This window comes from Procambarus clarkii, chromosome 71 (assembly GCF_040958095.1).
Source record: "Procambarus clarkii isolate CNS0578487 chromosome 71, FALCON_Pclarkii_2.0, whole genome shotgun sequence".
Classification (NCBI taxonomy): Eukaryota; Metazoa; Arthropoda; class Malacostraca; order Decapoda; family Cambaridae; genus Procambarus; species Procambarus clarkii.
In genome coordinates, this window is record NC_091220.1 from 19,063,883 (window position 1) to 19,091,580 (window position 27,698).

The 27,698-nt window shown below is 46.8% G+C and overlaps 1 long non-coding RNA gene across 1 annotated transcript in view; it reads left to right on the forward strand.

The window, feature by feature from the left end:
* The first annotated feature begins 397 nt into the window (after positions 1–397).
* Positions 398–27,698, forward strand: part of LOC138356323 (uncharacterized) — a 51,080-nt gene continuing 23,779 nt past the window's right edge. Inside the window, exon 1 of the long non-coding RNA XR_011224354.1 lies at positions 398–533. This is a non-coding gene — a long non-coding RNA (uncharacterized lncRNA). The remainder of the gene's footprint in view (positions 534–27,698) is intronic.

A 27,698-nucleotide genomic window follows, 5' to 3' on the forward strand; every position in this document is an offset into this window, starting at 1 on the left:
TAGGTTTTCGGTCAAGGCCTTAATCTAATAGATAAAGTAAGACTATTTAAGAGTATTTAATTGTACAGTTCATTGTAGTTTATTATTAAGAGCTTTAATAATTTTACTACTCTATAAATTTCATCTTATAGTTCTATAGTATCGTACAAGATGAATTATAAGGCGGTTTGAATATATGAAAACGCTGTTCGGTTATATGAAAGAACCTATATATGCAGGAACTGTCAGTACTAGTTTTGTTTATTAAAATTTACTTAAACGTGAATTATCTAAATTTATTTATGTATTTATTTATTTATTTATTTATTTATTTATTTATTTATTTACAAGAAGGTGCATTGGGTTTGTGAGAGTATATAATAGTGTTTTTTACATTCTTTTACATTTGCAGCAGTGTGAGGAGGAGCAGGAGGACACAAGGGACATTCTCTCGTCTCTCTCTCTGACTTCTTCATTCAAAATGGATCTCACATATATCTTGTCCGCTGAAGCAAGACAATATGGACTTCAATTCAAATTTCCTTTAAATTGTGGTATGTATTGGAAAATAATATTATTTTGGTTGGCGGGAAGGGGCAGTTTCAGTGGAACCCATTACATGTTCCTGCAATCTTTCTCATTACCGCCCACGGGATGGGTATGGGGGTTCACTACCGCCCACGGGATGGGTATGGGGGTCCACTACCGCCCACGGAATGGGTATGGGGTCCACTACCGCCCACGGGATGGGTATGGGGGTCCACTACCACCCACGGGATGGGTATGGGGGTCCGCTACCGCCCACGGGATGGGTATGGGGTCCAGTACCGCCTACAGTATGGGTATGGGGGTCCACTACCGCCCACGGGATGGGTATGGGGTCCACCACCACCCACGGGATGGGTATGGGGGGTCTACTACCGCCCACGGGATGGGTATGGGGGTCCACTACCGCCCACGGGATGGGTATGGGGTCCACTACCGCCCACGGGATGGGTATGGGGGTCCACTACCGCCCACGGGATGGGTATGGGGGTCCACTACCGCCCACGGGATGGGTATGGGGTCCACCACCATGTCAATCTGTTTAGATTGATAGACAAGGCCAGCCTCTCTAGATTGATAGACAATGTCAACCTCTTCCATCAATACACAAATGAGTCTAAGAAATGTAAGGAAATGCCCGTACAAGTTAGTACGAGAACCATCTAAGAACCACCTCTGACCTCGTCCTGACCTCGTCCTTGACCTTAACTGCCGGACGCCGCTCAACAAGGGACATAGGTGGCGAAGCTCGTTCCGAACGACCATGGATACGAACACTATCATTAAATATCCTGAACTGTGGCTCCCAGTTACAGATGGAACACTCTATAAATCTGGCGTCCGGCAACTAATTGGTCTCTGTGTGTGTGGGTGGTTGTGTGGGGGGTGGAGGAGGGGGTGTGTGGGGGAGAGGCATGTGTGGGGGAGAGGCATGTGTGGGGAGAGGCATGTGTGGGGACACATATGCCCACAGCTGCTATACCTGTGGGCAGCATACCCCTACACCCACAGCATATGCTTATTGAGCTAAGTATAACACCTTCACCACTAATAGTCGTCTCAGGTACTCAAACCATTAATAAATGACTACAATCTCGGGCCCTGGGATAGTTACGTGACCCTCTAACGAAGTGATTAGCGCTAACAACCTTGGCAGTGTTGTCACGCTAACAAGAGGTGTTAGGAAGCAGTGGTTCACTAGAGACTAATACAGACAGGAGAAGCAGAGAACACTGGTGGCCAGCGCCAGGTCTTATCATAGTATGTTAACAGATAGAGAGCATTAAACTGTGAGAGTTCTCCGTGGTCTCTTGTTAAGTCTGGGAGCCTTTAAGGCTGAGATTTTAGGCTCTCTAGCAAGCACTACGACTGGCCTTCACTATCCTCACCCTATCCTCACCATCCTCACTATCCTCACCTCTCCAGATTAAGCTAAATTGTGAAATTTGAAAAAGCCATTTATATAACAGGAATGAACGACACTGATACCCGGACGAGAGCAGCATACCAAGGGTGGCCACCCCCTCCACTGTGGAGGAGAAGGGGGTGTCCACACCACCTTGGAGGGGGGAAGGGGGGGACCACACTACCAGGAATGAGGAGACTAAGACATGGCTGCTAGAGTTAAACTGCAGCATGTAAATACAATAAAGGTAAAACATGGGGACAGAAGATCAGACTATGAACCAAGCGAGAGGGGAATCCTCTCACGGAGTCAAGCAGAAGGAAAAGATGTGCAAGATGACGAGAAATCCTTCAGGAAGCCACAGCTACATACGTCAGACCAATTCTGGAATATGCAGCCCCACCTTGACGTCCGTAATTCGTCCATCATGGGAGAATAATCTGAAGAAGATCCAGAGGTATCGCACAAGTTCCAGAGGTAAGAGGCATGAATTATAAGGAAATATACAAAAATAACAAAATCTCACGACACTGGAGGAAAGAATAAACAAGAGAGACATGATCACGACCTACAAAATACTCAGGAGGAATAATCAAGGTAAACAAGGCCGGATTGTTTGATATATGATGGTCATGAGCCAAGGAAGCAGAGTACTGGCATCTTAAACATAAGTTCTTCAGATCAGTGAAAAGTAACATTATGAACTAAGAAGTAAAGTTCAAGCAGACTATATATATAGATTCAAACGTAGACATGACAGAACCGGGGCCCAAGAGACGAAGCTCAAACCAAGCTAGGAGAATACAACCATGTAAGAGGGGAAGAAACACATATACATGCACATATAAACACACACACACATGTACACATAAGTATAAGCGAGCGCACGCCACTAATACCAACCCGTCTGTCAGTTGAAGCCTGACTAACGAGAAGCTTAAGATGTGACACCAGATTCCCTCTGTGATCACCTGATCCCAGGCTCCATATATTAGCAAATGACTCCCCTGGACAGGCACCCGCCCTACTCCTTCAGGGCAAGGCGCTACCTGGCACCCTTCACCTGCAGTGTCCCTTATTAAACTCAGAAAATGTCTCTTACAAATGTCTCTCCCAAATGCTTTAGTTATCCCTTATTAATCACAGAAAATGTCTCATAAATGCTTCAGTTACCCCCCATTAATCACAGAAAATGTCTCTCACAAATGCTTCAGTTACCCCTATTAAACTCAGAAAACAGGTTGTAAGAGGACAGGTTGTAGGAGGACAGGTTGTAGGAGGACAGGCTGTATGAGGACAGGCTGTAGGAGGACAGGTTGTAGGAGGACAGGCTGTATGAGGACAGGCTGTAGGAGGACAGGTTGTAGGAGGACAGGTTGTATGAGGACAGGCTGTATGAGGACAGGCTGTAGGAGGACAGGTTGTAGGAGGACAGGCTGTAGGAGGACAGGTTGCTTCATGACTCTGAGGCTGTGTACTGGACAAATCTTTTCTATATCTACAAAAGTTCCGGTGATAAAACTCCATTATCAGTGAATTAATGATGGACTTAAACTAATTAAAAACATATAATGAAAAAAGGACAAAGATTTATAAGATTCAGTATAAATTAAAACGACCAAAACTATAAAACTACAGTATATCAAAACATATAAATGACCTAATGCAACCCGTCCTCGACTCAAGTCCATTACATCCAGCGGTCGACCCCCACAGACGCATTCATAAATTTTAACATGCTGTTCATTCAAAACGGGAATTTTCTCAAGTATAAATTAATATTATAATATATTAGCATATTGTGCATATATAGGCATTGGTTAGGTTAGGTTAGGTGTTTAGGTTCTGTTGGCGATTATTTGTATTTGTAGTACGTGGGTGAAGCATTTACAGCGTTGTGGTTCGAACACAAGTCGTCAGTGAAGCACTTGTTCCTCTCCAAGTTACAGCCCCGCTCCTGTGCCAGGTAAGTCCACCACGGGCTCACCATAGCCCGTGCTACGTACAAGTTTTTATTCTGAGTAACTGAATCTAAAAAGCAACAAGAAGCATTTGTTCCGGAAGTGTTCGAACGTCATCAGTTGTGAGTCGTGTGTAAACCGTTTTTCATTTATAATCAGGGGGTTTGGCGGGTGGATGGAATGGACTTTGGGTCTTTATTGATGAGGACGGGCTGGACATTAGAGTGTAATGATCTAATCCAATAGTGAGTACAGTGAAGTCGCTGTGAGTGGACGGGATACTCACAATCTTTGTGAGTACTGCGTAACTTGCCTAAGGAGGCAAAGCTGTAGGGTAAGTAGCTACCTTATTGTATACGAGGGACTAAAGATTGTACACAGAGTTCGGGTTTAACGAGCATTTGTTTCAATCGATGAACGCTTTCAATGTCCTATTTCCATCGTATTTTCCAATCGCTAATTATTGCATTAAGACATTATTAAGCGAGTCACCGACAGGAGGTGACGGATACAAGGGTCATTCAACCGTTAACTTGTGGAAAGGAGGAAATGTATATGTTTATCTCTCAGAATGTTTGGTAATATGTTTATTGTTTGTGATGTGTGTCTATGTATGTATTAACACGATGTACTGAACGGGGTGAGAATAGCTTCAGCTACCTCATCCCTTTGTGTGGATTTGACCTCAATAAACTTATTTCAATTTCAATTTCAATTTCAACTGTTACTGATACCTTCCAGCGCTTTAAACTTCCCCTACTTATAAATAAGAACTTTAAACCCCGCAATTAGAAACCTATTGCCTATGTGTATTAGTGGCTTTAGGTATTGTATGTACTAGCTCTATCTATAAATCCAACATTATGTTTGTAACTCATCATCTATATATGCACTTTTACCTGAATCAAAAATTTGAATTCGAATTTGAATTTGAATATGGTTACAAACGGTCTCCTTCAGGTGGTAGGGAAGGGGCCAGATTCACGAAGCCGTTACGCAAGCACTTACGAACCTCTACATCTTTTCTCAATATTTGGCGGCTTTGTTTACAATTATTAAACAGTTAATGAGCTCCGAAGCACCAGGAGGCTGTTTATAACAATAACAACAGTTGTTTGGCAAGTTTTCATGCTTTTAAACTGTTTAATGAATGTAACCAAAGCAGTCAAAGATTGAGGAAAGATGTACACGTTCGTAAGTACTTGCGTAACTGCTTCGTGAATCGGGCCCCAGGTCTATCAGGAACCACAGTAGCGGCGTGTTCCTCGGAGCCGTCGTCGCCAGTTCTTGCCTGAGAAACGTCTTCCATCAATGAAAGTCTCTTCCACTTATATATAAAAAGATGAACCAAGTTTTTTCATCCGCAGAGAGAGCGTGGGAAGGGTGGCTGGGGTGTGGGGAGAAGGGAGGGTATGACTAGAAGAGATATGGAAAATGGGAAGATTGGAAGGGGGTACAGTTGGTAGAATTAAAGGGTGGAAAGGCTGTAATTAGTAATTAATAATTCACTGTAATGGGGAACAGGCAGTCACATTATACAAATGGTATATGTTAGGCTTATATTGAGGTCCAACCCCTCCCTCCCCCCCCCACCCCGAAGGGGTCGAATTATTGAGCCTCTCTATGATTCAACCCCCACAAGCTAACTGCTGGGTACCTATTTACTGCTAGGGTGAACAGGGCATTAGGTGAAAGAAGTTGTTGTTGTTTTAGATTCAGCTACTCAGACCAAAAACGTTCCAAGTAGCACGGGCTATGGCGAGCCCATAAGATAGGAAGCGCGCGCCCAATCATTTATACCCAGCCAGGGACTCGAACCCCGGAATTCTGGATTATGACTCGAGAACGAGCCCGCCTGTACTAACGGCCCCCTCCGTGCCTATTCTACGAACCCCTGCCTTAGCCTCGCCTTACGGCGTCGATTGATGAAAATTGATAAAGATTAAACCACCCAAAAGGTGGCACGGGCATGAATAGCCCGTAAGTGGTGGCTCTTTGGAGCCATTACCAGTATCAAGAGCTGATACTGGAGATCTGTGGAGGTGCGACTGCACCCTGCGTGACGGGAGATGTCTCCCGAGTTACGGCGTCTCTTCTCCTACCTATTAATATTGATTTGAATATGGCGGGTGCGGGACGATACTCCCCCAGCCGGGCCGTGGCAGCGCATCTTGCCACCACCATGGTCTCGTTAACTTCCATCCACTTTCAATCCAATCCACTTACAGGAGCGGAAACTTTACATGGGAATATGGCGGCAGATTCTTCCCAAAGTTTATGCCGTATATTTCAAGTCAAATTTTATCGAGATGGAAATGAAATTACAAAATGGATTAGAATATAAATAGAAAATGTAAGGGCGGTTGTCTGAGAGTGGCTGCGATGCCAGGCGCAAGAGGAGCCCCTGTAGAAGATTTTGTGCATTTTTCTGAACTGTCCAGAAATCACCATAGATACAATACAATAAATACAATAAATACATAGATAGAATACAATAAATACATAGATGACAATACAAGTTTATTAATAAATGTAACTATTACTCAATTTAATTATATATTATATACATTTGAATGTATAATATGGGTAAATACATTACCCATATTATTACCTTACCCTAGAGCAGACACCCCCCCCCCCCTTGCCCTAGAGCAGACACCCCCCCCCCTTGCCCTAGAGCAGACACCCCCCCCCCCTTGCCCTAGAGCAGACACCCCCCCCCCTTGCCCTAGAGCAGACACCCCCCTTGCCCTAGAGCAGACACCCCCCTTGCCCTAGAGCAGACACCCCCCTTGCTCTAGAGCAGACACCCCCCCTTGCCCTAGAGCAGACACCACCACCCTAGATCAGACACCACCACCCTAGAACACACACACCCCCACCTTAGAGCAGACACCACCACCCTAGAGCAGACACCACCACCCTAGAGCAGACACCACCACCCTAGAGCAGACACCACCACCCTAGAGCAGACACCACCACCCTAGAGCAGACACCACCACCCTAGAGCAGACACCACCACCCTAGAGCAGACTACAGACTTAACTCAGCAGAACAGGCGTCTCCATAAAGGACAAATGTTCTTAAAACACACACAAAAAACCAGCAATATAGCAACTCTAAAGTCTAAACAAAAATTGTTTTATTTCCCGTCGTAAAGCCTAAAACAAAAATCTAGACCCCCAAAATTCCCGGTTGTCGCTCAAGCGGTTCAGAAACCGGTTTTCAAACCCCCTCTTTTGGGGGAAGGTATATCGCTTAACTCACTCCTTCCTTCTCCTTTCCCGTGAATATCTCTTTATCCACGACTTCCTCTTCCAATATCCATGAGAGAAACATTAACTGAACCTCATAACTCATACTCATTTACCTCACGCAGACCGGAACACCTCAGGAGGCAGGAATGAGGGAAAAAAAGCCTCATTCCTCAGGTTATTCAAGAGTGAAGAAGAAAATTGGCGAGTGAATAGGAAATTGTTGGAGCAGCCTATGGTTGCTATGAATAAATCTCTTTCTTGTTACATGGTGTCCCATGGTAGACCATTGTGGGGTAGGTGTGGGTGTAAGTGTGGGCTGTAGGTGTGGGTGTAGGTGTAGGTGTGGCTGTAGGTGTGTGTATGTGTGTGTGTTTGAAAGAGGAGTGGGGGGGGGGACGTCAATAACTTTAATAGGCTTCCTGTCCACAGTAAATTTAATCAGAAAACAATTTTTTTAGTAGCCTAAATCATATATTACACGCGGATCGACTTGAGAATGGTCCAGGACGGACCGAAACGTCGTCGTCCCTTCAACTTCTAGTGTGTGGTCTGGTCAACATATATTACACATCAAGAACATGCAGGGTGACGGGTGTGGAGTAAGGGACTGTCATAGGCTGGTCGGGGTCTGTAGCATTGTTCCCCTTCCCCCCTATGAACAAGATTTACTCTGTGATTTCTTGTGTCCACCTTCCCTCTGTTCTTGCTGCGGCAGAAGACAGGGATATACAACACTCACAATCAAGAGAGTATTGATTGTAGGCAGATATAATGGTGTATAATCATACGGAGCTGTGTATAGCTTCCCATACATATGTAGGAACGTCTTGTAATGTCCTATGAAGAATAATGTATGAATGGTTATGGGCTCCCGGAGTAGCCTAGCACCCAGGCTGGGGGAGTAGCCTAGCACCCAGCCTGGGGGAGTAGCCTAGCACCCAGGCTGGGGGAGTAGCCTAGCACCCAGGTTGGGGGGAGTAGCCTAGCACCCAGGTTGGGGGAGTAGTCTAGCACCCAGGCTGGGGGGAGTAGCCTAGCACCCAGGCATGGGGAGGAGTAGCTTAGCACCCAGGCTGGGGGAGTAGCCTAGCACCCAGGTTGGGGGAGTAGCCTAGCACCCAGGCATGGGGGAGTAGCCTAGCACCCAGGTTGGGGGGGGGGAGTAGCCTAGCACCCAGCCTGGGGGAGTAGTCTAGCACCCAGGTTGGGGGGGAGTAGCCTAGCACCCAGCCTGGGGGAGTAGCCTAGCACCCAGGCATGGGGGGAGTAGCCTAGCACCCAGGTTGGGGGGGAGTAGCTTAGCACCCAGCCTGGGGGAGTAGTCTAGCACCCAGGTTGGGGGGGGGGGGTAGCCTAGCACCCAGCCTGGGGGAGTAGTCTAGCACCCAGGTTGGGGGGGAGTAGCCTAGCACCCAGCCTGGGGGAGTAGCCTAGCACCCAGGCATGGGGGGAGTAGTCTAGCACCCAGGTTGGGGGGGAGTAGCCTAGCACCCAGCCTGGGGGAGTAGCCTAGCACCCAGCCTGGGGGAGTAGCCTAGCACCCAGGCATGGGGGGAGTAGTCTAGCACCCAGGTTGGGGGGGAGTAGCCTAGCACCCAGCCTGGGGGAGTAGCCTAGCACCCAGGTTGGGGGGGAGTAGCCTAGCACCCAGCGTGGGGGAGTAGCCTAGCACCCAGGCATGGGGGGAGTAGCCTAGCACCCAGGTTGGGGGGGAGTAGCCTAGCACCCAGCCTGGGGGAGTAGTCTAGCACCCAGGTTGGGGGGAGTAGCCTAGCACCCAGCATGGAGGAGTAGCCTAGGAGCCCCCCCCCCCCCAGAGGGCGCTGAGACAAGCTAGGCAGAACACGCCGCAGTAATCTGTTCTCATGTAAGGCCGTTATTATCATTCATGTGTTGCTTCCGCCATTACCATCCCTCTCACCCTATCCTCCCCCCTTCTCCCTCTCACCCTTCTCTCTCTCTCATCTCTTTCCCTATCCATTTCTCTAAGCCTATCCTTCACCCTCTCCTCTTCGCTCTCACCCTTCATTTGTTCACCGACTTCGTTCTATCAACTCTCAAGGGTTCGAACTGAGGCTGTGAGAGCTTAACGGCATAGGTTTAAGCCTCTTGAGAGGTTACTAATTAACCTGTTTTATAAATATATTGTTACGAGTCTCTCTAGATAAACTAGCTAGATAAACTATCATATAGCCGAAGAAGTGTTCGGTGAGTGAGCGGCCATGACACCTTGCCCACAGACACCTTGATACGAATTTAATTTATTTGATCCGAATTTAAACTCCATATATGACTCGCCTTGAGGTGCATTGATATAGCAGACAACCTGGCATTGTTTAATAACAAATAATGCCAATCAAAATCACCGGAGACATTAGTTTAAAAATATGTTTAAAGGTGATATCCCTTGCGGCAAGTTGGCGCCAAGGCGGGAAAAGGACATGAGTGTCAGTTGCAGTTTGGCAGGCAAGGGGGTCGGCTGTGTCTTGTCTCTCCGGCTAATTGGTGGGTATAAATGGTTAATTTGTCTATAATACAGGCTTAGAGTTTCCACATTCGACTTGTTATTAATACTGTAAGAGTTACTGATGCCTTTAGAAGAGTGCTATACAAAGTAGATGAATAAAAACATACAATACTGGTGTATGTGATTTTGTAGATCGCGTAGGTAATTATTAATTAATGTCTTGCTGTTAATACAAGTATAATTTCAGATATAATGTTGCTCTCATGTTAATAGCTTTCACTGTGTTTATTAAGTAGTTTAATGCAGCTTATATCATGTAAGGTTACGTTAAGTTTACCTGAAGTAGCGTGGTTGCTGTCCAGTGGGTAACCTAAACTCCTTTTATGGTAAATTGTGGGTTTACAGGGTAGTACAGGGCGTGTGGGATACCCACCTTAAGTAGTGGTAGTTTACAGGGTAGTATAGGACGTGTGGGATACCCACCTTAGGTAGTGGTGGTTTACAGGGTAGTACAAGGCGTGTGGGATACCCAAATTAAGTAATGGTGGTTTACAGGGTAGTACAGGCTGTGTGGGATACCCACCTTAAGTAGTGGGAGTTTACAGGGTAGTATAGGGCGTGTGGGATACCCACCTTAAGTAGTGGGAGTTTACAGGGTAGTATAGGGCGTGTGGGATACCCACCTTAAGTAGTGGTGGTTTACAGGGTAGTACAGGCCGTGTGGGATACCCACCTTAAGTAGTGGGAGTTTACAGGGTAGTACAGGGCGTGTGGGGATACCCACCTTAAGTAGCGGTAGTTTACAGGGTAGTACAGGCCGTATGGGGGTACCCACCTTAAGTAGTGGTGGTTTACAGGGTAGTACAGGCCGTGTGGGATACCCACCGTAAGTAGTGGTAGCTTACAGGGTAGTACAGGCCGTGTGGGGTACCCACCTTAAGTAATGGTGGTTTACAGGGTAGTACAGGCCGTGTGGGATACCCACCTTAAGTAGTGGGAGTTTACAGGGTAGTACAGGACGTGTGGGATACCCACCTTAAGTAGTGGGAGTTTACAGGGTAGTACAGGGCGTGTGGGGATACCCACCTTAAGTAATGGCGGTTTACAGGGTAGTACAGGCCGTGTGGGGGTACCCACCTTAAGTAGTGGTGGTTTACAGGGTAGTACAGGCCGTGTGGGATACCCACCTTAAGTAGTGGTGGTTTACAGGGTAGTTCAGGCCATGTGGGATACCCACCTTAAGTAGTGGTAGTTTATAGGGTAGTACAGGCCGTGTGGGATACCCACCTTAAGTAGTGGTGGTTTACAGGGTAGTACAGGCCGTGTGGGATACCCACCTTAAGTAGTGGTAGTTTACAGGGTAGTACAGGCCATGTGGGATACCCACCTTAAGTAGTGGTAGTTTACATGGTAGTACAGGCCGTGTGGGATACCCACCTTAAGTAGTGGTAGTTTACAGGGTAGTACAGGCCGTGTGGGATACCCACCTTAAGTAATGGTGGTTTACAGGGTAGTACAGGCCGTGTGGGATACCCACCTTAAGTAGTGGGAGTTTACAGGGTAGTACAGGCCGTGTGGGATACCCACCTTAAGTAATGGTGGTTTACAAGGTAGTACAGGCCGTGTGGGATACCCACCTTAAGTAATGGTGGTTTACAGGGTAGTACAGGCCGTGTGGGATACCCACCTTAAGTAGTGGGAGTTTACAGGGTAGTACTGGCCGTGTGGGATACCCACCTTAAGTAATGGTCGTTTACAGGGCAGTACAGGGCGTGTGGGATACCCACCTTAAGTAGTGTGGGTTTACAGGGCGTGTGGGATACCCACCTTAAGTATTGGTGGTTTACAGGGTAGTACAGGCCGTGTGGGATACCCACCTTAAGTAGTGGGAGTTTACAGGGTAGTACAGGGCGTGTGGGATACCCACCTTAAGTAGTGTGAGTTTACAGTGCGTGTGGGATACCCACCTTAATTAGTGTGGGTTTACAGGGCGTGTGGGTTACCCACCTTAAGTAGTGTGGGTTTACAGGGCGTGTGGGATACCCACCTTAAGTAGTGGGAGTTTACAGGGTAGTACTGGCCGTGTGGGATACCCACCTTAAGTAATGGTCGTTTACAGGGCAGTACAGGGCGTGTGGGATACCCACCTTAAGTAGTGTGAGTTTACAGGGCGTGTGGGATACCCACATTAATTAGTGTGGGTTTACAGGGCGTGTGGGTTACCCACCTTAAGTAGTGTGGGTTTACAGGGCGTGTGGTTACCCACCTTAAGTAGTGTGGGTTTACAGGGCGTGTGGGATACCCACCTTAAGTATTGGTGGTTTACAGGGTAGTACAGGCCGTGTTATATAGCCTACTACAGGTGAGGGAACTACACATTATAATCTACCGCGGGTTTAGGGGAGCGCGGGTGACAATATATATATTTTTTATCTTTATTTAATAAAATATAATGTAAATCATATATACATCAATTTTACAAGGCGATACTACATTATATATATATATATATATAGTATTATAATTCTCAGTAAACAAGTGTTTAATTATCACAGAACATGAACTTTATACTCTTAAATGTTTTACTTATTTTTCTATAAATGATTTACAATATTGGAGATTATATTTACATTAATTTACAGGGGGGAAATTATTACATTTATATATATATATATATTATATAATTCTCAGTAAACAAATTTTCCATATCATCACTGAGCATGAGCCGTAAATCCCAAATATCTATTAGAAGGAATTCTAATAGATATTTGAAAAAGCAGGACGATTCCTTTTTTTTTTTATTGACTTTTATAAAACACTGGTAAGCCTGACTAGGGAAGGGAACTATCAGGAGAAAGCGCCAAGCCATTACGGCATCAGCAAATTGTAAAATATAAAAAAAATGTTCAAAATCTTACCTATTGTAAAAAAAAAAAAATTGTTGTTATCGTAGCCTAGCATAATTATATCTTGTTGTAGGTGCCTGGTGTGGTTGGTCTCACAACTGCCTGAAGCCTGGCGATAATTTTGGTGTTAAAGTTAACTTATAAGTGTAACCGAAATTCGCTTAGCCTAGTCGGCCCCGCCAACGTGGTCAGCAACGGTGTTAAGAGGTAAGTTTAGTCTTCTGGTGTATGGGGTCAGCTCTATTTCTGTTTTGTATTTTGTATAAATTACATCGCCTGAATATGGAAGCCGAGCGGACAGCACACTGGACTTGTGATCCTGTGGGCCCGGGTTCGATCCCGGGCGCCGGCGAGAAACAATGGGCAGAGTTTCTTTCACCCTATGCCCCTGTTACCTAGCAGTAAAATAGGTACCTGGGTGTTAGTCAGCTGTCACGGGCTGCTTCCTGGGGGTGGAGGCCTGGTCGAGGACCGGGCCACGGGGACACTAAAGCCCAGAAATCATCTCAAGATAACAGAAGATAACAGATAACCTCTCCTGGAGTTTGTGGCTCAGTTTATTGCAAAGAAGTCTGGACAAAATTTTGTAGCCTAAAGAGTAGTGATAATTTGGTAAACATTACGAGTTAGATATGAAACCGGTTATGTCTAAAGCTGTTATAATCAATAACATTTCTCATCACTTATAGACGAATAACTTCCTAGGATAATATTGGAGAATTTACCAGCGGGTACATCGGGTAAACCTCGAACGATTGGCGTTAGCAACACTGGAGTTTCAAGTGTAGATATGATAGAGCCTAATAGGCTCAGGAATCTGTACACCTGTTTTTTGACGGTTGAGAGGCGGGACCAAGGAGCCAGAGCTCAACCCCCGCAAGCACAACTAGGTGAGTACACACACACACACACACACACACACACACACACACACACACACACACACACACACACACACACACACACACACACACACAAGGCCGAAGCTTTTTGTTTTTTCTCATCCCAAACAATAGGTGCTGTAAAGAAGGGATCTGACCTTATAGTCTGCTCACGTTCAAAAAAAGTATCATGATGTCTCAGACTGTTGAAATTTACTCAAACAAGCGACCAATGCTCTTGCAGTGTGTTCTGGGTCAAAGAAGCACAGTGCAAAGAAACCAGCAAGTGTTAAACCCAAGTGCTTGTTAGCCTTTGGCACCTTCGTGTATAAAGATTAGACTGCCATAAGTAAGAGGACCTGGGGCCAGATTCACGAAGCAAGTACTTACGAACCTGTACATCTTTTCTCAATCTTTGACGGCTTTGTTTCCAATTATTAAACAGTTAATGAGCTTCGAAGCATCAGGAGGCTGTTTATAACAATAACAACAGTTGATTGGCAAGTTTTCATGCTTGTAAACTGTTTAATAAATGTAACCAAAGCCGTCAAAGATTGAGGAAAGATGTACACGTTCGTAAGTACTTGCGTAACTGCTTCGTGAATCTGGCCCCTGGACTGTTATTCGGAGAGACACGGGAACATCTCAGTCTTGGGTCGAGCAAGGTGTTTGGACTAATGAAGACAGGCAGTCAAGAAGGCTGGTTGGTAGGGAAGTATATGGGCCGGCTAGTTGAGGCAACCATGCAAACAGATAAGTTGTTAAGCATATTGGTTAGCAGGCAAGCACACACACACACACACACACACCGGGGGCCTGGTAGCCTGGTGGATAGCGCGCTGGACTCGTAACTCTGTGGCGCGGGTTTGATTCCCGTGCACACACCAGTCAGAAACAAATGGGCAAAAGGTTCTTTCACTCTGAATGTCCCTGTTACCTAGCAGTAAATAGGTACCTGGGTGTTAGTCAGCTGTCACGAGCTGCTTCCTGGTGTCTGTGTGTGGCGTAGAGAGAGAAAAGAAGTAGTTAGTAAACAGTTGATTGACAGTTGAGAGGCGGGCCTAAAGAGCAAAGCTCAACCCCCGGAAACAACTAGGTGAATAATCAGTCTGTTGATCGTTTCATTAGTGCTGAAGGATTTGGCGTAATGTGTGCTCTGGACAGTTTGTTGTTGATTCTGGTAATGGCGGGGAGGGGGGTGATGGAGGGGGTGTTCTCTGTTGTGTTCTCCCCAACACCTACCTCACACACACGTGCACCAGCACACGTACCTACCTCACACACACGTGCGCCAGCTCACATACCTACCTCACACACACGTGCACCAGTACGTACCTCACACACACGTGCACCAACACCAGTACCTACCTCACACACACGTGCACCAGTACCTACCTCACACACACGTGCACCAGTACGTACCTCACACACACGTGCACCAACACCAGTACCTACCTCACACACACGTGCACCAGTACCTACCTCACACACACGTGCACCAGTACGTACCTCACACACACGTGCACCAACACCAGTACCTACCTCACACACACGTGCACCAGTACCTACCTCACACACACGTGCACCAGTACGTACCTCACACACACGTGCACCAACACCAGTACCTACCTCACTCACACGTGCACCAGTACCTACCTCACTCACACGTGCACCAGTACCTACCTCACACACACGTGCACCAGCACCAATACCTCACACACACGTGCACCAGCACCAATACCTCACACACACGTGCACCAGCACACTTACCTACCTCACACACACGTGCACCAGCACCAATACCTCACACACACGTGCACCAACGCCGTATGACACAGTAACACACCTAACACACATGTACCACGCGAGCATATACGGCAGCTGTACCAAACACCTACCAGAGAAACAAGTGTGGGAGCGGTGTTCCCAGCTGTTTAGTATGCATAAGACTCCCGCCAGAAAAGTGGGTGCCCCTCACTGGGTTCCTTCTTGCCCGGGAAGTGGACATATGAAAAATAAAGGAGAACCAGCTTCTATTTACATAAGAAAGTCGTTGATCTAAGCTACCAAGAATGAGGTTTGACTGGGCTTCTACCAGCGACTTTGACCCTTATGCTCTGACGCCGGAAGGCACGAGGCCTATTTGAAGGGGGTGGAGAGCTAGGAGTGTAGTGTAGATCTATGTAAGATGTTAAGAAGGGGGTCTGTGAGATGTAAGTAAGAAGGGTTTTAAGATGGGAGGAAGTGCAGCGTCTCTGAATGTAGAGAAGCCTATGGAACTGGAATTAGACCTATGGGAAGAATTGAGGGAGAGAAGTTGTAGGCTTAGGTAAGGGATGGAATTAGGCGTGTGAGAAGGTAGAATTATGGTGAAAAGAAGGATGAAGGGGCAAGGAAAATTAAAACAAGTAAAGAAATAAAAATAAAGAAATAATGGAATGAGGAATGTCAAGTAGAATCAAAGCTAATCCTGAAAAGGTCCTCATATCCCAGCTCCTTGTCCTCATATTCCGGCTCCTTGTCCTCATATCCCGGCTCCTTGTCCTCATATCCCAGCTCCTTGTCCTCATATCCCAGCTCCTTGTCCTCATATCCCAGCTCCTTGTCCTCATAGCCCAGCTCCTTGTCCTCATATCCCGGCTCCTTGTCCTCATATCCCAGCTCCTTGTCCTCATATCCCAGCTCCTTGTCCTCATATCCCAGCTCCTTGTCCTCATATCCCAGCTCCTTGTCCTCATATCCCAGCTCCTTGTTCTCATATCCCAGCTCCTTGTTCTCATATCCCAGCTCCTTGTCCTCATATCCCAGCTCCTTGTCCTCATATCCCTCCCATGTGCTGTATAGTCACACTGGCTTGCCTAGCAGGTAGGTAATCATCGGGATTACCTACCTCTAAGTAGGTAAGCCCGATGATTACCTACGTAGAGAGAGAAAGGAAGAGAATAACGCTATCTTACCCCCCGTGGTTGTTGACGATATAAAGCTCAAAAGCTGCGTAAAATTATAGGAATTCCTGGTATATTTAGTCAGTAAGTCGAATTAGCAGTTTATGTATCATTAATTTTCCTTTGTTATCGTATATATCTGCTCTAATTAGTCTGTAACATGAGCTTAGTGTTGTGTACAGAAAAAATCATTTACATATCTGTGAAAAGGGGGTTAATAAGTAGGGTATATATAACTTGCTGAAAATATCCATTTAATCTTAAGTAATAGTCAAATGGGTTTAGTTTCTCTTTTGAGGCGAAATAGGCTAGCACAGGTTTGGCAATATGACTGGAGAGCTATGAAATGATTTATTGACTTAATAGATTAGAAGCAAACTCGCTAGAAAGTTTCAAGAATAGGTTATCTTGAGATGATTTCGGGGCTTTTTTAGTGTCCCCGCGGCCCGGTCCTCGACCAGGCCTCCACCCCCAGGAAGCAGCCCGTGACAGCTGACTAACACCCAGGTACCTATTTTACTGCTAGGTAACAGGGGCATAGGGTGAAAGAAACTCTGCCCATTGTTTCTCGCCGGCGCCTGGGATCGAACCCAGGACCACAGGATCACAAGTCCAGCGTGCTGTCTGCTCGGCTGACCGGTTCCCTTATGATAAACTAACATATATCCTAACATTTACATATTTACCATGTTATTTAAAATTCACTACTTGGAACAAAAAGTTCCAAGTAGCACGGGCTATGGTGAGCCCGTAGTGGAGTATATATTATTTACCAGATACAAAAAAAACGCAAAATAGACTAGAAAACCCCCCAGATTCCCAGTATAAAAAAACCCGTCCGGAAGATAGATGGTAGCGCACAATAGACAGATATATAAACAAACAGCCGAGGTAGGGCGGGCGCACGTTTAATATTTAATATGTGGCTGTCTAGTATTTTACAAGACGAGCTTGGATAAAGATGGCGGCGCATCAAGGATTATTCAGCCATCTTGGACTTCCCTCGTAGACCACAGTCAAGTGCTTAGTTATTTATCCTGCTGAGGGAGAGTAGAGATGAGCTCTACGGGTTGTGGGGGTTGTGGTGGGGGTGTTAATAGTGAGGTTGTGGTGAAGGTGTGGTTGTAGTTGTGAAGGCGGATGTGGTTGTGGTGGGGTGTTAATAGTGAGGTTGTGGTGAAGGTGTGGTGTTAATAGTGAGGTTGTGGTGGGGTGGGGTGTTAATAGCGAGGTTGTGGTGGGGTGTTAATAGTGAGGTTGTGGTGGGGTGGGGTGTTAATAGCGAGGTTGTGGTGGGGTGTTAATAGTGAGGTTGTGGTTGTGGTGGGGTGTTAATAGCGAGGTTGTGGTGGGGTGTTAATAGTGAGGTTGTGGTTGTGGTGGGGTGTTAATAGTGAGGTTGTGGTGAAGGTGTGGTTGTAGTTGTGTAAGCGGATGTGGTTGTGGGGGGGTGTTAATAGTGAGGTTCTGGTGGTGGTGTGGTGTTAATAGTGAGGTTCTGGTGGTGGTGTGGTGTTAATAGTGAGGTTGTGGTGAAGGTGTGGTTGTAGTTGTGTAGGCGGATGTGGTTGTGGGGGGGGTGTTAATAGTGAGGTTGTGGTGAAGGTGTGGTTGTAGTTGTGTAGGCGGATGTGGTTGTGGTGTGGTGTTAATAGTGAGGTTGTGGTGAAGGTGTGGTTGTAGTTGTGTAGGCGGATGTGGTTGTGGTGATTATGTAGTGATGGTGAGATTGTGATTTTGGTAGGGTTGTGATGATGGGGAGTTGTTGTTGTTGTGGTCTTGCTCATGATAGGCTCAGGGTCACAGTGTGGATCTGATGTAGTTGTTGTTGTTAAAGATTCGCTACCTGGAACAAAGTTCCAAGTAGCACAGGCTATGGTGAGCCCGTAGGTACTTATTTGTGTGTGGTTCTGATGAAGCTGTTTCAGAGACGCCCATGACCTTGGTCAACACGGCGATGTTCTAAACATCTGGGGACCAAACCATACACATCACAAGATGGAGAAACGACGACGTTTCGGTCCAATCACACGACTTGTCAGTGGTCCAAGACGGACCGAAACGTCGTCGTATCCCCCAGTCTTCTGATGTGTGATCTGCTCATCATATCTTCAGCCACGTTATTGTGAGTGAGCCTGAAACGTGAGAGCAGAGGGCGAACAGACTTCAACAACGACAGAGGTTTCGAACCCAGAAGACTTATAGACGCGACACCTCGGGAATAGACTTCCCTCTACTACCACACAAACTTCACCTACCTTGGATACAGTCAGAAGATACAGGGATATATGTGCTTGCCATGGTTACAGTATCTACAGTATCTATTACAGGTTACAGATTTGTATCTACATACAGCAATGTGCTTTATCCAGTCAAACGTTCACACAAAAAGTCCTCAGCATATGCTTCCTGCACAAAAGCCACGATAGCAAGAACAGCATTATAAGACTTACGATAGCTGTTGTAGAGAATACAAAGATCGCTGATAGCAAATGGAGGGACTTAGTAAAAGTCAAAACATAGATTAGCGACGGAGGTAGTATGCAAACGAACGGGCGTGTGTATATTAGAGAACCCGAGGAATTTAGCGAGAAGTGTAGGAGGAACAGGGGAATGGAAGAGAGAGGAGGAGGAAGAGGGGGAACGGAAGGGAGAGGAGGAAGAGGAGGCTGAGCTAGGATCCAGAGGGAGAAGATGTCTGGGCCACAGAGGAAGCAAGTAAAAGCAGGGAGAGGAAACTTGATCAGGATGGAGATATTGGGCCGGCAGGTCAGGGAGGCTGTTCACGACTAACCCTTATCCTCCCTGACCCAACCCTGATCCTCACTTATACCCGCCTAACCTTCCCTCATATTCAACGGTCACTATTGCATTTCATTTCATTTCATACATTCTATATTTTCTTTTAAGGAAGTCTTTCATTTTCTAACGTTATTTCGCTTCAATACATAACAGTTGTATTTAAATAACCGGAATATTCGATAATATGAAATCTTCCTCCTTATCTTGAGATGATTTCGGGGCTTTAGTGTCCCCGCGGCCCGGTCCTCGACCAGGCCTCCACCCCCAGGAAGCAGCCCATGACCGCTGACTAACTCCCAGGTACCTATTTTACTGCTAGGTAACAGGGGCATAGGGTGAAAGAAACTCTGCCCATTGTTTCTCGCCGGCGCCCGGGATCGAACCCGGGACCACAGGATCACAAGTCCAGTGTGCTGTTCGCTCGGCTCCCGACCGGCTCGACTGGCTACCGTTACCTGTGGCAGGTGGCTACCGTTACCTGTGGCAGTTGGCTACCGTTACCTGTGGCAGGTGGCTACCGTTACCTGTGACAGGTGGCTACCGTTACCTGTGACAGGTGGCTACCGTTACCTGTGACAGGTGGCTACCGTTACCTGTGGCAGTTGGCTACCGTTACCTGTGGCAGGTGGCTACCGTTACCTGTGGCAGGTGGCTACCGTTACCTGTGGCAGGTGGCTACCGTTACCTGTGGCAGGTGGCTACCGTTACCTGTGGCAGATGGCTACCGTTACCTGTGGCAGGTGGCTACCGTTACCTGTGGCAGTTGGCTACCGTTACCTGTGGCAGGTGGCTACCGTTACCTGTGACAGGTGGCTACCGTTACCCTGTGGCAGATGGCTACCGTTACCTGTGACAGGTAACTACAATCAGCCAATCTCCCAATCCTGAGCAATCGATGTATAAACCGTATGTGAGCAGAAAGTTAGTCGTAATCTCACACACACACAACATTACCGAGCATCCAATCATTAGACCTGCTGGAATGAGGTACTTGGAGCTTGGTAATTATCATACTCACGCCCTTTAGAGGACCTCATACTACATCGAAAGCTCACAGACGATCACATGGCCCTGTATGACTAACCATCATGCGGATTTCTATATAAATTGGGGGATTTATTTCTGGATTTATTTGATTTCTGCGCGTTGCTTAGTTCATCACACATGCTATACGGTATGTTGCATAAATTCAGAGCAGTTATGCAGCTATTTGAGAGAGAGAGAGAGAGAGAGAGAGAGAGAGAGAGAGAGATAGGAGAATAGGAAGGTGGAAAGGGAGGATGTTTTGAAAGTTCACAGGGGTGCTGGGGTCAGTCTGCGTCTCTCTCTCTCTCTCTCTCTCTCTCTCTCTCTCTCTCTCTCTCTCTCTCTGTCTCTCTGTCTCTCTGTCTTTCTGTCTTTCTCTCTCTCTCTCTCTCTCTCTCTCTCTCTCTCTCTCTCTCTCTCTCTCTCTTTGTCTCTCTCTCTCTCTCTCTCTCTCTCTCTCTCTCTCTCTCTCTCTCTCTCTCTCTCTCTCTCTCTCTCTCTCTCTCTCTCTCTCTCTCTCTCTCTCTTTGTCTCTCTCTCTCTCTCTCTCTCTCTCTCTCTCTCTCTCTCTTTGTCTCTCTCTCTCTCTCTCTCTCTCTCTCTCTTTGTCTCTCTCTCTCTCTCTCTCTCTCTCTCTCTCTCTCTCTCTCTCTCTCTCTCTCTCTCTCTCTCTCTCTCTCTCTCTCTCTCTCTCTCTCTCTCTCTCTTTGTCTCTCTCTCTCTCTCTCTCTCTCTCTCTCTCTCTCTCTCTCTCTCTCTCTCTCTCTCTCTCTCTCTCTCTCTCTCTCTCTCTCTCTCTCTCTCTCTCTCCTAAGAGAATCTATATTATTACTGAACAAATAAAATATATCGCAGTTTGAACAAATACACACGCTTCCCACCCACTCCTGACAAACTGTTATGGATTTTATTTGTTCGTTAATTATAAAGATTACCTTAGGGGAGAGAGGGAGACCCGGGCACTACCGGGTCCCCCTTCTTACACTGTTCAGTATGTTCCCTAGATACAGTACTCGACTGCGAACGAGAATTTTTTTCACTTTTTATATCATTCTTCTAATTTTCATCCTGTGTGTCAATATTCTCCCCTCCTCTCTCTCTCTCTCCTATGATCTCCTCCACTCTTCCATCTCCCTCTCTCTCTCTCCCATCTCCTCCTCTCCTCCAGTTTCTTAAATCTATCCACCTTTCTCCGTTTTTTTCTCTTTTTCATTTTCTTCAAACATCTCCCCTTTCCTGTTCCCCCTTCATTCTATCTCTTCAAGCATTCCCTCTCTCTCTCTCTCTCTCTCTCTCTCTCTCTCTCTCTCTCTCTCTCTCTCTCTCTCTCTCTCTCTCTCTCTCTCTCTCTCTCTCTCTCTCTCTCTCTTCCTCTCTATCAGAACAAAATGATATAAAGTATTAGAACTGTTGAATCCCCAACAGAACCTAAACACCTAACCTAACCTATGCCTAAATATACACAATATTGTAATATATAATAATATTAATTTATATTTGAGAAAATTCCTACTTTGAATGCATGTTAACATTGATGAATGCGTCTTTGGGGTCGACCGTTGGATGGAATGGACTTGGTCTGAGGACGGGTTGACCTGTGCTACTGGCCTCGGGCTACTCCAGTGGTGCTACTGGTGGTGGTTGTGGTGGGGAGTGGTAGTGGTGGTAGCAGGGGAAGGGGTGGTAGTGGTGGTGGTAGCAGGGGAAGGGATGGTAGTGGTGGTAGCAGGGGAAGGGATGGTAGTGGTGGTGGTGGTAGTGGTGTGGGGGTGGATCTCCCTGCTACAGATAGAGTTAGGTGAAGGAATTTCTATTTTCCATTGATTTTGGCGGGTGTCTGGCTGGCCAACCCTTTTAGTAGTCAATATCCGATAGGAAGAGGGTTGCCGGAACCCGATGCTCCTTTATTATGGCGTTTGTACTGGATTCAATCCCTTTCCCTCTGTGCGTTTCGATCGCTTATAGCCAACAGGAACGCGCTCTCTCTGATCCCGAATCATGCGTACCGGATTACTCTTTTTAGAAAGGAATAATGCTTGATCCCCTCGCAAATATGGTTTAAATAAAATAAATATAAACTGGACAAAAGGTCCTGAAAAACTGCTACGGCAAACTTTTATATATCTCTCTCAGTATTTCTCTCATGTTTCCCTGATAAACGCGTATGGGAACCAACGCTTTTTTATAACTCTTCTGTGACCTGCTTTTGTTTTGGGCGATTTGGTGTGGAATTTTGTTCCCTTATAGTCTCTCCTGTTAGCAGCTCGGCGCGCTGAAGACTCAATTCTGCTGCTGTGGGATAATTTCACTATCAGTTACGTCTATGATTTAAATTCCTTGCGACCGTTATTTAATTCAAATTCCTTGCGACCGTTATTTAATTCAAATTCCTTGCGACCGTTATTTAGTTCAAATTCCTTGCGACCGTTATTTAGTTCAAATTCCTTGCGACCGTTGTTTAATTCAAATTCCTTGCGACCGTTATTTAATTCAAATTCCTTGCGACCGTTATTCAATTCAAATTCCTTGCAACCGTTATTTAATTCAAATTCCTTGCGACCGTTATTTCATTCAAATTCCTTGCGACCGTTATTTAATTCAAATTCCTTTCGACCGTTATTTAATTCAAATTCCTTGCGACCGTTATTTCATTCAAATTCCTTGCGACCGTTATTTAATTCAAATTCCTTGTGACCGTTATTTAATTCAAATTCCTTGCGACCGTTATTTCATTCAAATTCCTTGCGACCGTTATTTCATTCAAATTCCTTGCGACCGTTATTTCATTCAAATTCCTCGCGACCGTTATTTAATTCAAATTCCTTGCGACCGTTATTTCATTCAAATTCCTTGCGACCGTTATTTAATTCAAATTCCTCGCGACCGTTATTTAATTCAAATTCCTCGCGACCGTTATTTAATTCAAATTCCTCGCGACCGTTATTTAATTCAAATTCCTTGCTTGTTATTTAATTATTTAATTCAAATTGGTGGGAGCCGGTCGGCCGAGCGGACAGCACGCTGGACTTGTGATCCTGTGGTCCGGGTTCGATCCCTGGCGCCGGCGAGAAACAATGGGCAGAGTTTCTTTCACCCTATACCCCTGTTACCTAGCAGTAAAATAGGTACTTGGGTGTTTAGTCAGCTGTCATGGGTTGCTTCCTGGGGGTGGAGGCCTGGTAGAGGACCGGGCCGCGGGGACACTAAAGCCCCGAAATCATCTCAAGATAACCTCAAGATTGGTGGAGAGATATATATATCTTTTTTATTTTGCATGTGAGAAAAATATTTTGTATTTTTCTTTTCTTTATTTTCTTTCCCGTATAACTTTTTGTTCCAATTTAATTTCTTCAGACTGATATGATGGCTCGAACGCCGTCCGCTATTTTTGTCAATTTCCTTGTTTTAAATTACCTGTTTTCTGTTGGTATATTCGTTTCTCTTTAAGTATTTTCGTTATTTTTGTCGGTGTTATCGTCTACGTTATCTTCGACGTCAATTCTTCGCCTGGAAATGGTTGGCACTTAAGACTATTTCCTAATTGGTGGTTTGCCAATTCAGTGTTCATTTTGTCCCAGTCAATCCTCTTGTTGTTAAAATTACATTTAGTGAATAGCCCTTTGTTGCTTGTTAATCCGGGGGGGGGGGGGGGTTTGTGCGTGGCCTGGGGGGTGGGTGGGGAGGGGGGGGGGGTGATAGTTGTTGATGGGCTGGTAGTGATGGTTGTCGGGAGGGTGGTGGTGGTTGTTGTTGGTGGGTGGATGGTAGTAGGCAGGTAGGGGGCTGATGGGCGGGTGGTGGGGTGGTAGATGGGGGTGGTAGGTGGATGGGGATGGGTGATTGATGGGCCCGGGGGGGGGGGGGTGCTGTATAGTGCGGGTGGCAGCACTCGTGTCGAACATCAATTACGCGGTGATTGAGGGACGCTGATGGATGAAGGAGGGTGAGGCGGATGACGAGTGGATGGATGGAGGCGGCTGGTCGCTCAATGGATGCGTCTCCGGCATTGAATACCCCCCCTCCACCCCCCCTAACCCCCTAACCCCCCCCCCTTACGCCGTCTTAGACTCAAAACTTTTCCCGAAGGAGAATTCCTCTTGTGCAGATTGTGTTATTAATTTTGAGTGTGTGTGTCGAGTACATCTTGGCGAGTGATGGTATAGAGAGCGAGACGGTTTCGCTTCATGCAGGTCTGCGTTCAATTCCCGACTGTCTACAAGTGGTTGGGGCATCATTCCTTTCCCTCCTCAGTCCCATCGCAAATCCTTATATCCTGGACCCCTTCCCAGTGCTATATAGTCGTAATGGCTTGGCGCTTTTCCCCTTGTAGATACCTCAATCCACACCCCCTACCCCCCACCACAGGGGAGGAACAGGTAAAAACCACCCATGGTGCCGGGGCGGGTGATTGAGACCCACAAGACGTCTGCATTTCAATATACTTATTTTTTTGCGTTTTTGGAATTGCCTGATGTTTTTACCTCTCCTCTCTGATAGATTTAATTATGGCGTATACCCCTGGAGGCGGAGGGTAGAAGCGGGTCGAGTCTCAGCTCTGGGGCGTCGGCATCTTTATATCCATCTCTGGAGGTAGAGGAATAGGGTGTGACGCCGGCCATGGTAGAGGGAGGGTGTAACACCGGTCCAGCTAGGATAAAGGTGTGACACCGGCCCAGCTAGGATAAAGGTGTGACACCGGCCCAGCTAGGATAAAGGTGTGCCACCGGCCCAGCTAGGATAAAGGTGTGACACCGGCCCAGCTAGGATAAAGGTGTGACACCGGCCCAGCTAGGATAAAGGTGTGACACCGGCCCAGCTAGGATAAAGGTATGACACCGGCCCAGCTAGGATAAAGGTATGACACCGGCCCAGCTAGGATAAAGGTGTGACACCGGCCCAGCTAGGATAAAGGTATGACACCGGCCCAGCTAGGATAAAGGTATGACACCGGCCCAGCTAGGATAAAGGTGTGACACCGGCCCAGCTAGGATAAAGGTGTGACACCGGCCCAGCTAGGATAAAGGTGTGACACCGGCCCAGCTAGGATAAAGGTGTGACACCGGCCCAGCTAGGATAAAGGTATGACACCGGCCCAGCTAGGATAAAGGTATGACACCGGCCCAGCTAGGATAAAGGTGTGACACCGGCCCAGCTAGGATAAAGGTGTGACACCGGCCCAGCTAGGATAAAGGTGTGACACCGGCCCAGCTAGGATAAAGGTGTGACACCGGCCCAGCTAGGATAAAGGTGTGACACCGGCCCAGCTAGAATAAAGGTGTGACACCGGCCCAGCTAGGATAAAGGTGTGACACCGGCCCAGCTAGGATAAAGGTATGACACCGGCCCAGCTAGGATAAAGGTGTGACACCGGCCCAGCTAGGATAAAGGTGTGACACCGGCCCAGCTAGGATAAAGGTATGACACCGGCCCAGCTAGGATAAAGGTGTGACACCGGCCCAGCTAGGATAAAGGTGTGACACCGGCCCAGCTAGGATAAAGGTGTGACACCGGCCCAGCAGGATAAAGGTGTGACACCGGCCCAAGTAGGATAAAGGTGTGACACCGGCCCAGCAGGATAAAGGTGTGACACCGGCCCAGCTAGGATAAAGGTGTGACACCGGCCCAGCTAGGATAAAGGTGTGACACCGGCCCAGCTAGGATAAAGGTGTGACACCGGCCCAGCTAGGATAAAGGTGTGACACCGGCCCAAGTAGGAGAACGTGTCACTGGGGCAATAAAACAAGGCCCGACGGCTCGTGATTACCCGGAGTGGCACTCGAGCAGGTCCTTGAGTTGGCACTCCAGGTGGCACTCGAGTCAGCGCTAATATCCGCGAGATTGTCTTCCGCCCCGACAGTGTTTAAGGGCAAACAAGACTAAATCAGGTCCTCGCCCTCAGCCTCTCAAGTGTGTGATACATACCTGGGGCCAGATTCACGAAGCAGTTATCTCTTGAGGTTATCTTGAGATGATTTCGGGGCTTTTTAGTGTCCCCGCGGCCCGGTCCTCGACCAGGCCTCCACCCCCAGGAAGCAGCCCGTGACAGCTGACTAACACCCAGGTACCTATTTTACTGCTAGGTAACAGGGGCATAGGGTGAAAGAAACTCTGCCCATTGTTTCTCGCCGGCGCCTGGGATCCAACCCAGGACCACAGGATCACAAGCCCAGCGTGCTGTCCGCTCGGCCGACCGGCTCCCAAACACTTACGAACCTGTCCATCTTTTTTCAATCTTTGGCGGCTTTGTTTACAATTATTAAACAGTTAATGAGCTCCGAAGCACCAGGAGACTGTTTATAACAATAACAACAGTTGAATGGGAAGTTTTCATGCTTGTAAACTGTTTAATAAATGTAACCAAAGCCGTCAAAGATTGAGGAAAGATGTACACGTTCCTAAGTGCTTGCGTAACTGCTTCGTGAATCTGGTTTCTGGGCTCCAGGAGGTGGTGGTAGTAGAGTACATGGGGGAAATAGGTAATACTCATACAGATAGTATGTGTATTACCTATTACTCTCGGGACTTAGCGTCCCCGCGGCCCGGTCCTCTACCAGGCCTCCTTTTTGTTACACACACCCCTAGGAAGCAGCCCGTAGCAGCTGTCTAACTCCCAGGTACCTATTTACTGCTAGGTAACAGGGGCATTAGAGTGAAAGAAATATTTTGTCCCTTTGTCTCCGCCTCCACCGGGGATCGAACCCGGAACCTCAGGATTACGAACCCGAAGCGCTGTCCACCCAGCTGTCAGGCGCCCATGATAGATACAGAATATGAGCAACAGAGGGCTCTCTCTCTTCACTCTGCCTTACAGAGCAATAAAAAAATCTATTCATTAAAAATAAATAGCAATAAAAAATGAGCGAAAACCAGTAGTACTGAACGCTATCTAACGACAAAGCTATTTACTTCATGTTATTATCTTAATAATTATCTATGTCATTAAAATTGAATGCTTTTCGTACTCGGAGGCTAGATGTTTAGGGCTAGTCTCACGGAACTTTGCACTGGGATTTGTAATTGTTCGACGAGTGTCATAAGTGGGGTCGACTCGCAGGCTCCTCGTCACAAAGGGCGACTTCTAGGACGATTCCCAGAGACGCCTATGAAGTATGAAATGTGGGGTTGATTGTCCATAGAGTTTATAAACTTATTTTAAGACCGTTATCAACATTGAATCAATGTTGATAATGTTGAATGCTACCCCGAGTATCTTTTGCCCACAGATATAATGGGAGAAAGATTGGAGGAGTAAGGCAGAGAGAATTTGAGAGAGGGAGGGAGACGGACAGAAGGAATAAGTGAAAGAGAGAGAGAGAGAGAGAGCATGAGGGAGAGGAATGAGGGGAAAGGTGTGAGGGGGAGAGAAGGGTATGAATGAGGGGGGGGGGAAAGTATGAGATAGAGAGCATGAGGGGAAGGTATGAGAAGGGCAGGTGTGAGGGGGAGAGAAGGGTATGAATCAGGGGTTAAAGTATGAGAGATAGAGAGCATGAGGGGAAGGTATGAGAAGGGCAGGTGTGAGA